The sequence below is a fragment of the Heterocephalus glaber genome, unplaced genomic scaffold, assembly GCF_053883595.1.
Source record: "Heterocephalus glaber isolate CG9 unplaced genomic scaffold, H.glaber_assembly_v1.0 deba00001472, whole genome shotgun sequence".
NCBI classification, from domain to species: domain Eukaryota; kingdom Metazoa; phylum Chordata; class Mammalia; order Rodentia; family Bathyergidae; genus Heterocephalus; species Heterocephalus glaber.
Window position 1 is genome coordinate 12,321,209 of NW_028258315.1, and position 14,600 is coordinate 12,335,808.

General features: G+C 40.0%; 1 protein-coding gene across 9 annotated transcripts in view; it reads left to right on the forward strand.

Annotated features, from left to right (window-relative positions):
- Positions 1-14,600, forward strand: part of Phactr1 (phosphatase and actin regulator 1) — a 512,176-nt gene that overhangs the window by 210,831 nt on the left and 286,745 nt on the right. For 2 of the 9 annotated variants that reach the window (XM_013073206.3, XM_087181171.1), the window contains exon 1: positions 270-445. The exons of 5 other annotated variants lie outside the window; for them this stretch is intronic. The gene's annotated coding sequence lies outside the window, so the exon portion shown is untranslated. Of the gene's footprint in view, positions 1-49; positions 168-269; positions 446-14,600 lie in introns of those variants that run through there. 2 more of the 9 variants (XM_087181172.1, XM_087181170.1) reach the window with 2 other exon arrangements.

Consider the following 14,600-nt stretch of genomic DNA (forward strand, 5'->3'; position numbering starts at 1 on the left):
CGTCCCGCCGCGTCCCGCCGGGCTGCACGCCGGCGTCACGCCCAGGAGGAGGGGGGCGTCTGCCAGCGGGCTGGAAAACCATCTGGGGCGGGGGAGGAGGCTTGGGTTAAAGGGAAGGGGGCTGAAACGCACCCTTCTTGCTCCGACGGGCGGCCACCTCGTCCTGGGTGAGTTGAATCCGTCCCCCAAGTCCCGCTGGCTGCTTTCCCTTACCCATTCCGCTCTGCCAGAGAGCTGGTCAACGGCCAGGGCATTGGCACGGCCGGGAAGGAAGAAGGGACTTCCTGGCACCGCAAGGCTGTGTGTGTAGCATGTGTATTGGCAGAGCCCGACGCGGGAGGAGACTGTTGCTCAGTTTGAGAAAGCTCAGCTATTGGAGAGCGAGAAAAGACCCAGAGAGGAGAATGCATGTGTGAGCCCGGAGCTCTGGGCAGGCAGCCTTAAGGTAGGCATTGGGGTCTGAAATAATTTCATTGCTCTCAGCCTGTCAGGTGGGTTTGGTATGGGTTTTATGCTTTGTCTGGCTTAGAGAATTTTCCTGGTTTGGAGCTGCGTTGCGGATAGCTGTTGATTTTCAGACCTGGCTCTGAGTATGCCCTGGTGTCAGTGTAGGTCAGTCAAGTTAGACCAAATTGATCCCACCCAGGTGATGTTTTTCAGACCTAAGAGACTCCCTTGCAAATCTCACTGCAGTGGAGGAGCTGGGAGCCCATCTCTGCTGCTGCGGCAGCCAGCTCTCAGGAAGCTTGGGAAGTTTCTGACCAAAGGAGACAGGAAAGGGAAAACCTGAGTCCAGGCTGCTGCTTTGGGGAAGGTGGGCTCGGGGGAAGTTGTGAATGGCACAGGAAAGATGACTTCAAAAACCAAGGATGAACAAGGAAGAGGTTTTGGTAGCAGCTAATCTCAGGCCTTGGCATTTTGAGGTTTGCTGCACAGAGTTAAAAATCAATATGGGGAGGAACAAAACTGATAACAGCTTCACTCAACATAAGAATTGTCTTAATAAATTGTTTTTTAATGAATTCTAGAGAGCTTGAGAAATACCCAGAGCATTAGTTTGGAAGAGTTTATTTTTCATTGTTTTTCTGTTCGGCCACACAAGGTGCTCTAAACAAAATATGGTGCTATTTAGAACCAAAAGGAAAACTGTTCTCAGAATAGTATCTATCAAGAGATATCCAGGTTTGTGCTACTCTTACCCCTTCTTGCCTTGCTTCCAGTCGAGAGCAAACTATTTGAGTTGACGCTATCTAAACAGCTCTGTAGAGTGGTAGTTATCCCTGTGAAAGGATGCTTGGATGTGTGAATCATTTGTATGGTCTTGAATCTGGAGTTCTTAAATCTCCAAGGCCACAGACCACATTTGGAAATTCAAAAGACTTTGTGGGTCTGAATTTCTGTGCTCTTTTCTCCACTGGGCCCCATTACTCCTACGCGTCCTGATACCCAACAAAACAACAAAGCCAAAAAAACATTGTGAGGTTTTTAATTAAAACCTACTTTTTGAAACATAGGCACTATAATATTATAAATATTTGTAATGTATAAGAACACTCATAGGCTCCATTTTAAAGGCCAGGAGTGGTCCCTCAAGAAAGCAGTCCTTAAATAATTAATGTCAGCACAGTGAGTTCCTTTTCTCCAGATTTCCATCTGCTGGGACTTGCTTATAACCTGCATTTGCTACCTCAGTGTTATACTGAAGGCTGACATTCCAAAGGATGATCCCTACTGTAAGACAGCAAGCTCTGAGTAGTTTTAGCTTTGGACACATTATTTCCCTCTAATTCTCTAAAATTTGGTGATCTGCCTCAGTTCTGGTACTCACATTTTCTGTGCCCACAACCTGGTTTTACAGAGGATTGTTGCATTGCTTTTCCTATGAGGGATAGTCAGAAGATGCAGTTTAGATGCCATATATTCTCCCTATCTGGGGTAGTTCAAGTGTCTATAGGGCAGCTGGTCAGAAGATGTGAAACATGACAGATTTTGAAAATTCAGTCCTTAAGGTAATAAAGGTGCTTTGGTTGAAATTTTAAGTTTTTGAGCCAGTTTGGGCTCCAAATCCTGCCAGATATGTTCAGTGAGTAATGTTAGGCAGGTTTCTTGACCTTTCTATGACTCAGTTTCCTCATCAGTAAAATTGGATGGTAACAGACTGTGTGGAAGTAAATGAATTAATGCACTAATAGAATAACACATAGTATCAAGTCTGGCTAAGGTAGCATATTAATCAGTACCTGCTATTATTGTTTTTATCATATATGGTATCTAGTGACCACAAAATATTTTAAAAACAGGTATTTTTTGTCTTTAATATGCCAAAGAACAAAGAACATTTGTGAAACCTTAATTCAACATTTGTGATTCTCCACATGCTTCAGAATTAACTCACTAGTATATCTATTCCTCTAGTTGAAGAGCATCTTTCTCCCCAGGTTTTAGACACAGGAGTCCATTGAGCTGGTTTAAGCCACAGAGAACATTAGTGAGTAACTCTTCTCCCCAGACTCCTGGGGCTCTACCCACTCTCTGCCAGGGTCACACCACCCTCATGATCCAAGCTAGGGGACCACACCAGCAGTGGCCGGGCAAAGACAGCATATCCCTTGTTTCTGAAGTGCCCCAAGGCACTTCCAAGGATGTAGTTTGGTGCAGCAAGTTTGATTTTCCTGCTTCACCCATGCTGCTCATTGTGCGTCTGCCCTGGAGCTATCTTGAAATTGCTGGGCTCAGGGCTCCTAGAAGTTTTTCACCTCTGGGGCCATGCAGATGCAGCCATAATGATCCTTAGATACTAGTAGTCCCAAGGCTCCACTAGGGACAATAGAGAATTTGTGTCCTTGTCTATAAGAACTGTGATTTTTTTTTCTTTTTAGTCTCCTAATATGGAGAAGTAATGCTTCCCATAAAAGAAATTCCTTCTCGTACACAAAAACCGTAAAATAGTGGTACAGTTGATCTAAAGGTGACAAAGTCTTTTGCTTTGACATTCCATGGGTACTTAGCTTCCTATAAAGTTCAGAATCCACAGTTGCAGGAAAGGTGGTAACAGAAAGGATTCAATGAAAGGTCTTATAGGTGTACTGTGGGCTACTCTAGGAAATTAGGTGGATAAAAAATTCTCCCTTGGAATTTGTCATTGAGAAGGCAGAATGAAGAATGGCAGATGGTGTCTTCTAAGAAACCCACTGCAAACATAACACCAATGCCCAAAATTAAGAGAACAGAAAAATCAATCCAACAGATTTGCAGAAAAATAATGTTTCAAAAACAAAGAAGCAAATGTTGTACTGTAAAAGAATTCCAAACCTGGAAATATTACAATGTCAGGTGAAGAGTGGAATGTTGAAGGAGCAGCAGAAAAGTAGAATTGAAAGTCTTGTTTTAAAAATTCAGTCTTATGCCTTCAATAAATCATTCAATTGATTCTAGTTCCTCACTTATAAAGTGATAAAAACATAATCCTTACCCTTCTCCATGGTACTAAAGAGAAACAAATGATAAAAACCTAGAGTTTTCCTCTTAATAAGTTGGGAACTTGAACTCCACCTGGTCCTAGCCTATAGGTGTTAATAACTATTTAGGATGAAAGCAAAAGTGACAGAAAATGAAGGAAGGAATAGGTTTGTGTTTTACTAAAAATCAGAGCTTTCTTACTGATAATAAAGAAGAAAACCACTTTGGATAGTCCATAGCTAAGGAACAACCAATAGCAACTGTACTTCCTTGCTAAGGCTGCCATAACAAAATGCCACCATTGGGGTAGTTTAAACAATAAGAATTTATGTTCTCACTGTTCTGGAGGCTGAAAGTATAAGATCAAGGCGTTCAAGATCAAAGTGTCCATAGGATTGGTTTCTCCTGAACCCTCTGTCTTTGGCTTATAGATGGAAAGCTTCTCACTGTATCATGACATAGTAATTCCTTGGTCTATGTATTGTTTGTGTCCTAATCTCTTCTTCCAGGGACAGCATTTGTATTGGATTAGGCCCACCCTTTTGACTTTATTTAACCATAATCATTTCTTTAAAGACCTGTTCTCCAAATGAAGTCACATTCTAAGATAATTTGGTTTAAGAGCTCCACATATGACTTGGGAAGAGGCATAACTCAGTTTTTAACAGCTATCAAGTTAGTTAAGAAAACTGTTCTTAAATGTACTATTCTTATTTTCGGAGTTTTATCAAATCCATAAAGAAACACAGTATTTTTATATAGGAAAATAGCATCTCCAAATTACCTTGGAAAGACCCACAGAAGACAGCTCAGGAAGTTTGGCTCAAACTTCCAGAATAGCTTGACTTCAGGAGTGTTTGAACTAAGGGAAAATCCAGGTCTTGATTTATGGACTGCTCCTAGGTATGCTGTCAAAGCACTAGTGGGTTGTCCTTAGAAATGCTGCATCTCAGTAGTGACAGCTATTCCTGGAGGACAAATTTAACACAGTTTTAAATTGGATGCTCCTTGAGGTCAAAAGGATCGTGACAGCTCTCTGGACAATTTCCCACTTTCTTTCAATATTCTGTCTCTTACAGGAAGTCAGTGTTCTGCATTACTGTGCGTATCCATCACCGTTCCTTCAGTCAGACCCTAACTCTTCCTGTCCACCTTCAGCATGAACAGTGAGAGTCAGTGCAGAGGCCCTTAAACTCGCACACACATGCACATGTACTTATTTGTTTGCCTGTTTCTTTATTCCAGACAGGAAGATGATTTGCATGTGATATTTTACCAATGACTTGACTTCTAAATTTCATATTTTCAATTTCAGAGAGAGAAATAAAACGTTCACCTCGTGGTTAAGGTGTCCTCAGATTTAGGAAGCACAAGGGAACTGATGCCTATCCTAAAGGCACAGACAAGAACAAGGCAGGAACAGGAAAATGACAGCAGCAGGGACCAGGTGATTTACAGATGCAGAGGTGAGGGTGGGTGAGGGGGCTCGCTGCTTGCTCTTTGCTCCCGCCATCCCAGAGAAGCAGCTGCATCCTGGGCAGGACCATTTGCACACAATGGGTGGGTACATCCTAGTTGGCCAGTGGCTGGCACCCAGTGTGCCAATGGGTGGTCTGGATGCTGTGTCCAAACAGGAGGGTGCAGTCATGCAAGCAAGACATGTGCCTTGATTTTCTTTTTAAACCTGGTGGTGTTGGTGTTGAAAAGTTATGTTAGAAGGAGCAAAAGAGTACATATTTAGTGACATAAAATGCCCTGTTGTGTCTTTTTTTATTATTATTAAAAATAAGGTATGTTTCCAGTCCCCAGGAGGGAAGGATCAGGTCTCCGAGTGTCAGTCATGCTTCTTGATTCACTCCTGGTTCCCAGCACAAATAAGGACACATGGGATCATTTGTAGATGGGAAGTAGTAATTGGTTAGGCCACTATACTGGCTTGCTCAACCTTCAAGCTATTTGGATGCAATGTTCTCTCCCGGTGTCAAGTGCTCTTGTTTGGATTATTCAAAGAGGCTGCTGAGAGAAACTATGATGTAATTTGGAACATGTTGATGCCTGAATTATTTACCCCCAATTTCCAGATTCATGACTTCCCCAAAAAAGGGCCTAGAAACTTCTCAGGAAGAAGTCACCAGATTTTAAGAACCTCGTATTGTTTCCCTTTGACTTTCATTATAAATTAGGAATTCTTTTAAGTTGGTTTTTTTATATGTACAATTTCTCAAATAAAAATGTGTTTTTATAAATGTGTCCTTTTCAGGAAAGCAAAAAATAAGTGCCTTGTGGGTTTTCTGGTTATTGTGTTTGATCAGTAAACATTTATTATCTATTATACTAAAGACGAGGTATTGTGCTAAGAGTTGTGCAGTATATGAAAAAATGAATCAGATCTACCATACCTATTCAGAGAAACAAAACATGTGCATAAGAATTTTAACAAAATGTAAAAAATGACAGCTTCCATGAGAACAGAAAAATATGGTTATTGGGGTTGGTAGGAGGGATATATTAATTTCAGCTGGAAAAGGCTTCAGAGTTGTTTTAAACCTGAATATCTTGAGGATTGAATAGTTATATTCCCATGTGGGGTAGGGGAGATAGGAGGAGGAAGAGAGGAGTGACAGTCTCAGAAAAGGCGGGAGAATAAGTGGGAAGCGAATTAAATGAGGAAGGCTCTCCTGGGATATACTTGAGGCCTGAACCAGGCCAGTTTTGTTAGAGGACAGGGTAGAAGAAAAATAATGATACACTGGGAAGAACTTGAATGCCAAGCCCAGAAGTGACATGGTCAGACCTTAAAGTTCTGTGTTAGGTGGTATCAATGGAGAGAGACGGTGATTTATCATTAGAATACTAGTGGTAATTAATAATAATAATAAGAAGAAATAGTAATAGCTCTCCTTTGTTGAGTGCCTAGTCATTGCTTAGATTATCTCCGTTCTACACAGCAAACCTGTGAGGTAGGCATCAGTGCAGTTGGTCCTTATTTTCCACAGATTCTGTTCTTGCACATTTTGCACTATAACTTGGGGTCAAGGCTGCAGGAATGGAAGCAGTGTGTACAGCAGGGATTAAGGACTGGGGCTTGAAAGGAAAAAAAAAAAGGTGTTATTTTGTGAGCACTCACTGTATTCCAGGTACCCTTGGGAGTCTCCTACTCACCAGATCCTACAAGATAGGAACTATCCTTCCCATTTCACAGATGAGGAGAATGAGGCTCCAAGACTTACAATAACTTGCCCAGGGATACTCGGCTAATAACTATGTAGTAGGGAATGCAAATCCAGGCTCAGTGACCAGGAAGGTTGTAATCACAACGGGGAGTTTGAGAGTTTCAGATCTTGGAAGACAGACGCATTAACGGTAAAGATGCCCTAGCTTGTTCTCTAGTTTCTTGGGTTTTTTAATTTTACTTTTTAAGTACAGTATCTGTCTTACCCTAAATATTTTCCTTCCTGCATGTTTTTATTTAAATTCTTCTCTCCCAAAGGAAGATTGTTCTTGTAAATCCTTTAGGTTGCCTCTGCTTCCTGTTCTTGTTCTTCTTCATGTTACTCTTCTTCTTCTTTGTTATCTCCTGCTCCTCCTTCTTTTTTGATATTGCAAAGGGGTGATTAAAATTATTTGGTACTTACAGAAATTGGATATGTTAGGTTGTGTTTTATTATGTTGTGTTAATTAAAAGATTTGAATATTTCAGTGTTTCCTAGGATATAAACCATGTTTTACAGGATTATTCTCTCAGTTCCCCTTGTAGTTCATATTACTACAGTTAATTTACAGATGCACTCATTACTAGAGGGGAGACATGGTCTATTAAATTTGGAAAACCTGGCATAAAAAGTCATGGTGCTCATTTCATATTTCACCTCAGGTAGCAATGATCTCAGAATCTTTTAAAAGATGGGAAGTCTTTTTTACATTTCTTAAATTCCTGTTGCTGGAACTTACTTGCCTCTGTTTCTGAGATAGTTTCCCAACAAAGATTAGTCCCACCGAACTCCTGGTAATACTGTGCTTGTGGAGAAAACAGTTTCCAAATAGTACAGAGGGTGTTTCATCTAAAAAGGGCTCAGAGCTGTTTATTGTATTCAAAAGCACTTCAGCAATACAAAGCCAAGGCGGAAAACCTCATTTCAAAATAGTGGGCTCCTTCTTCCTTTCTAAAACGCCCTCCATGATGGCCAAGAAAGGGCTTTCTTTGTGGCCACATGGAAGTGCTCTCTCCAGAGTTCTGCATGCCATCAAAACGCCTCTCCACAGAGTTCAATGCTGAGGGCTTCGCCAAGAGCAGTCAGCCCGAATCTCTGTAGGTAAGTGGAAAAGAGTTCCCCTAAAGGGAGTCTCTGTTCTTTGAAACAACCCAAGTCTGAAGCTCTTCATTTATAAATTTAAAAAGAAACCTCTTCAACTACACTCAAACGGAGAGAGAGAAAAAGAGAGTTGCAATGTGGTTGGCAACTGTGCTCCACACTCAGCCAACTGTAGCTCAAGTGAATAAATTATGCATCTGTGTAGAGATCTGGTAGCATGGGGACAAAGGCTCTGAAGTCTTTGTCATTTTCTTAAACGGCCATATCCTAAAAGGGAGCTGGGAAAAGCAAAGCCATATTTGATTCAACGAACATTAGAAACCATTTTTCAAATACCCTGGACAAAATCAAGTCCAAAATGTGCTTTGCCAAACCCAAGGGAAATTTACTCCACATGTTTCTGATTCGTTTATAGTTCAATCATTAAAATATTGTATTGCAAAGACTAGTTATTTCCAAGAAAACTTTTATGAGCCATATTAAAACATTATCTTGAAAACAGGAAGTCCTGTTTTGCCAAGAGCTTGCAGATGCCTGAGCAGAGGTTCTAGATTCGGTTGTGGAGGAAGAGCCCTACTTACTGAGTTTTCCAGGCCTGTCAGTGCTAAGTGCCTCATCCTTTCAGGAAGTCGGTTCTGTGTGTCCCTCTCCACTCACTAAAAATGTAGCAATTCTTCAAGGGTAAAAATAAAATAACCTGAGGGAAAGATGACCGTTAGCTTCCATCATTCCCATTGGCTTCCATCATTCCCATTGGCTTCCATCATTTCCACTGGCTCCCATCATTCCCATGGGCTTCCACCATTTCCACTCACTCCCTCCTTTATGGAATTTCATGCCCCCTTCACCACATTCCATTTGCAAATTAATAATCCAGGCCATAACTCTGCTACTGAAATCATGATGTTAGCATTGCAGCCCTCAAAAACCAAAGAGAATTTCCTAAATAGGCTTGAGAACTACAGCTTCTAAGAAGCCATAGACTCCAGAAAAAGGAGGGGAAATTATCTTTATTTTTAACTTTTTATTATGATAAAGCACACATAAAACAAAATTGACCACCTTAGCCATATTTCAGTTTACAGAATATTCACATTGTTGTACAAACATCATCATCACCCATCTCCAGAACTCTTTCCATCTTGCAAAACTCAACCTCTCCACCCATTAAATAGCAACTCCCATTCCCCTTCCTCCCAGCCCCTAGCACCCACCATTCTACTTTCTGTTTGAATTAAGGAGTAACTAAATTCATTTGGTGTCATGAGCTTATTGTGTCATTAAAATGCAAAAGGACTTTTAGTGCCTAGATGCTTGCATGAGCAATGTTGAATATATAATAGGAAAATGTCTTTGATGAAAATTGTAGAATTGACACAAATTTACCCTCAAGGAATTTATGAAACTAGAGTTCCATGAAAGTATTTCACCAGGGAGTTAGTTCTGCTGGTGGGCTGCTTTCTGATGACCTGATAATACACATAAAAGTATATAGGACCATCTACAAGAAGTGGTTCTCAAACTTCCTAATACATCACAATCTCCTGGGATTCTTGTTTATATATGGATTCTGATTCCCCAGGTCTGCAGTGGGGGTTAAGATACTGTGTGGCTAACAACCTTTGAGGTGATGCTAATACAGTGCTGCATGAACCACGTTTCCCAAAATAATGTTCTGGAAGAGTGGTTCATGATTCTTAGAGGTCTTCAAAAATTCTAAATAAAATGCTCTGGATGAAATTTGAGCATAAGTATTTTTCAAGTACCACAAGTCTCCTAATGTAGAGCTAGCAAGGAAAACCTGTGACCTAGGAAAATAGTTCAGATTGCTGGCCTGTCTCTCTTAAAATCAAAGATCTCCTCTGAGTCTTCGGTGAGTATTAGATTGTAGTTAATCACACTTGGCTTCTCTAATAAGAGCCTGAAGTGTCTATTTATATGTTGCTGATAAAAGAAAGAGCCAAATCATCTAGTTTCCAGATGTGCTGACTGCAGAGTTGATATTCAGCTATAAAAATATCACAACCTTTCCTTCTGTCCTCACCACTATGAATAGCCCTCCTATATACTCACATAGGTGAGCTACAAGGACAGCGATGAATAGAACCAACACAGATCTTCAAATTTTAAAAGATGTTTAATATACTCAAATACTTAGACACATATTTGAAAACTCAGAATTATCCACCAAAAAAATTAAGAGACAAATTTGCCTTAAAAATGCAAAGAGCAGATATTACATTTCACTTGTCTCCATCATAAAAACAAATGCAAAATTTTATAGCCGCACACTGATGGGTCTCCTTGGATGAGTCACCTGCACGGTGCATCCCTATGAGGCTGAATGTGCTATCTGCGGTTGGTGTAATTAAATACTGTGCACTTAAACACTAGAGAATGCCTGCCAAATACAATTATTTCAGTTTTAGCTTAATTGAGCCTCAGCTTTCTTTCTCCCAGTAATTAGTCAACAGCCACAGTCACTCCTTCAGGTCACTCTAATTTCTGATAATGAAACTATGGCAACAGAGAAAAGGATGAATCTCTGTTTATTCTGGCAGATGGAGACTGACCCAATTTATCCAATAACTACATCAGCTTATTTAAATTTTAAGCCCAAAAGAAAGGGACTTGAAGTGCAAAGTACTATTTTAGAATTTACATTTAATCTGCCAAAAAGCTATTCTTATCTATCCTTCTCCTTTGCCAGTAGTATTACGATGGCACTGTTGGAAGTATTAAAAATTTTGATGTCGCATAAACATTTTCCATCTTATGCTATGGGTAACTCGTGTTCATGAATCAAAGACTGACAAAAATCATCATTGTGAAAGTCCTCTCCGCTATTTTCTCCAAGAGTTGGTAGTCACTAAATGATCACCAATGAGTTGATCACTAAAATGATCACCAATGACAAATGGAACAGACACGGCCAGGATAGTCATGAGGGTTTTTTTTGTTCTTCACTGCCATACACTATTTTGAGATCTATGTGTGCTAACCTGGTCAGACTAAGTTAATTTCACTTACTCATGTGCTGAGAGTAAGCAGCACAAACAAGCCAGGGGTGGGAGAAATAATTTAGGATCCCTCACTTGTTCCTTCTCCGATTCCATCTCCACCCAACACTAGCCCTAGAACTTGGGTTTCTGTCCTTCACCTTTTTGAGCATCATATCTATCTTGTTTTCTTCCATTCTTATTCATTCTTGAATATCCTTTGAAGATTGCTTCCAGGATCCCCTTCAGATATCAAAATCCACAGGTGCTCAAGTGTCTTGTATAAAATGATATAGTATTTGCACAGAACCTACACACATCTTCATGTATACTGTCCCTTGTGTCTAGATTACTTATACTACCTATTATAATGCAATGCATTATACTGTATTGTTTAGGGTATAATGACAAAGGTTAGAAAGCCTATATATTTCCGGTACTGATGCATTTTCTCCCAAATATGTTTAATCCACAGTTGGTGGAATCCATGGGTGTGGAATCCTGTATACAGAGGACTGACTATATGCTTTTAAAATCATGACTTGAACATGTACCCTTTAAATTTCAATTCCCTTTAATACTGGAAACCCTGACTAATATCACTCAATTCCCTTAAGGGATGTTTTCCAGATAGATTCAGTTTTTCATTTTCGAGAGAAACAATAGCTGATATAGAATTTTGAAGTGATGCCCAAGAAGCTCACAAGTGTCAGTTTGCTTAGATTGCACAATTTTCTTCTTGAAGCAAATATGAAGTGCATTTGGACTCCATGTAAAACAACAGGCCTGAGATCCCTTCCATTATAATCCCTGGACTAGAACCTTCAATTCTCATAGCCAGAGAACATTGTCAGCTTTTAACGATAGATTAGATTAAAGCAGATGTGTTGTTAAAAGCAAGTAGCCCAAAACAAGAGAGTAGAAAATTGTTGTGTACATTAAAAAAATAATGACAAAGGATGAATAGATGCAGAATCGGGCAGAAACAATGCCAAGAATTAGGGCAAGCAAAATGAGGAAAAGTGAAGAAAGAAATGTATATTAAACATCCATTGATAATTTGGGGGGGCGGGTACCAGGGATTGAACTCAGGTCCTTGCGTTTGCAAGGCAGGCAGCAGAATGACTGAGCTAAATCCCCGGCCCTCCATTGATAATTTTTATATTGACTACATGTAGAAATAATCCTTTGGATATAATGGATTAAATAGAATATTCTTTATAAACAATTTCACCAATTTCTTTTGACTTTTCCTTTTCTTTTCAGTACCAGGGATAGAACCCAGGGTCTTTGCTCTCAGCTATATTCTCCAGCCCTTTTTAAAGAAAAATTTTGAGACAAGGTCTTGCTAAGTCATGGGTTCACCAGGGCTGGGTTCAAACTTGCAATCCACTGACCTCAGCCTCCCAGAGTGTTGGGGGTGGCAAGTGTGCATTGCTATGCCTGTTCTCTTTTTTATTTTTAAATATGGCTACCAGAATCCTGTTTACTTTGAAGTATGGCTTTTAGAATTTTCTTTTTCAGCACTGGGGATCTAACCCAGGACAAGCACACTACCACTGATTTTAGCCTGGGAATCGAATATTCATTAGAAATAGTGGATGACAAGTGGACCCAAGTAAATCTCCAAATTTCCACCTTAATTTTAGCTTCCCTGAATTTGCCAGAGGAGAAGGCTGGAACTTGTTTAAACTGGAGACATGTTTCATCCTTTCTATGATAAATATCTGGAGAACCAAGTCCTCTGCAAGATCAGAGAACACAGTGATGAATACGATACATACAGCTTCTGTTTCCTCAAGACTTACAGGGAATTAAGCAGGCCATTATAATCTCAAATAATAACCTGCAATCCTGATCTTGTAGCCCCTTCCTTGCAATAGCATCACCCCTCCTTCTGCCTCCACTATCACTTCTCCTTCTCTCACTTGGACGCTCTTGGTTCCCTCTTCTAAGGAGCTTTCTGAGGACACTGGGTCCATCTGGTTAATCCGGGACAATCTCTTCTTCTCAAGAGCCTTAATTTAACCCCATTTGTAGAGTCTCTTCTGCCATATAAGGTTTGGGATTAGGCCATTATTCTGCCTACCACACCCCAGTGTAGAATCCTGTGTTTAACTTGAGCCTTAGGATAAAAGTAGTTCTCTGTGTTTTGACTGTGAGCATGAGTTCAAAACTTTTTCTTTATTCATAACAACAAATCAAGATCAGTATCAAATAGCATTATTTATTTGCCTCTAATTTTAATGCCCTCCACTTGAAAATTTAGAGGAATAAAATAAAAACCTTGATCATGTTCCATTACAAATGTTATTTTCCTTTGAAAGTAGTATTGTTATTATTCGTTGATAAATTACAAAATGATGCTCCTGTGTCAAGCCCTCAGAGAGATCCTGAGCCAAAGGAATGTGGAAGTTTGGACAAATGAGAACAAACACACATATAGTAATATTTATGTTGTATCATAAACTGTTTAGAGGCAACTTTGTCTGCTCTAGTTTCATTTAAAACAAGCATGAGCTTTATAATGCACTTTAAAAATAGGCCGGAATTTTCTCTTCTAAAGGTTTTGTGGTGTTTGTGTTGCTCTAGGTTTATGCCCTTCTGCAACAGCTGTCACTTATCACAGTCAAGGCATAAAGGGTCCCAAATTACAGTACAAGAACAAAAGCTGAGGCATGAGACACCCTTAAATACTGACCAAATCATAATATAGAGAAGAAGCCTTATCTTTTGTTGTTCAAGGGTCCTGGCCTGTGTGGGCTTGTTGTTCCAAAGGTGGACAACCTTACTATACTTTAATGTTACATATATTCAAAATATTGAATTACAAGAGTTTGAGGTTGAAGAGGCTAGGATATTCCTTTAGCTCCTACTCAAAGTTTTTCTACACATTCTCATATCTCTTTAACTAACAATAATATTACCTTTCCCTATAATTCTGTCTCCTTCACACAATGTTATTCTCCTCATTTTTTTGTTCTCTTATAATTAACATATCACCATGGGCTTTTTCTCTTCTTTAATCGAAATCCTGTGACAGACTTCTACAAGAAGTATATTCAAGAGTGTCCTAGACAATGGACTAGGTTTTGTCTCGCTCTCAAAGAGAATCCAGAGGGACTCAGGATAGCTACTGTCTGCCATTAAGTCCTTAAGTGACCTTGAAGTCAGTCTGTTGGATGTCAGTTTCTCCACTGGAAACTAACTCCCTCGATTGTCCAATATGACTGTGAGTGCCTGTCAGTTCTAATATGTTATCCTCTCAGCATAGTTTATGGATATGAGAAAGTGTACTAGATTTTGATTTGAGATTTCCAAGAGGCTGACCACAGGAGTACAATTTTGACTGCAAACAGATTTGTAGAAGTTCCACTCAGGAAATATCCACAGAAGTTTGGGGAAAATGAGACAGAAAAGAGAAAGAAGGAAGTCAAGAGTGTATTGCCAGCCACTTAGCACTGTGTGCAACACGTCACCAGGATCCCCGAGCTCACAGGTGTGGGAATTAAGGCACTCGTCCATTCATTCCCTCTCCATTGCTGGTGAGCACTTCTGTGGGGACCATTGTTTCTCCAGCATTTGTTCTCCTGTACTCCTACAGTTAGGAGACAAAGCCCTTGGCCGAGTGGCAGGTGTTCCCAGTAAGCTTTCTAATTACGGGAGTGAGTGCTGTTGGGCTCTTGCAAGATGCTGACAACATCTGCTACAATGAGCATTAGAAGTATAGAGGAATTGTGGGAAATTAATGGTCAATTAGGAGATGAGAAAGCAGTGGTCTAATGTTTGGAGTCTTTTAAACTTGCTGTGAATGTTCCAGATATTACAA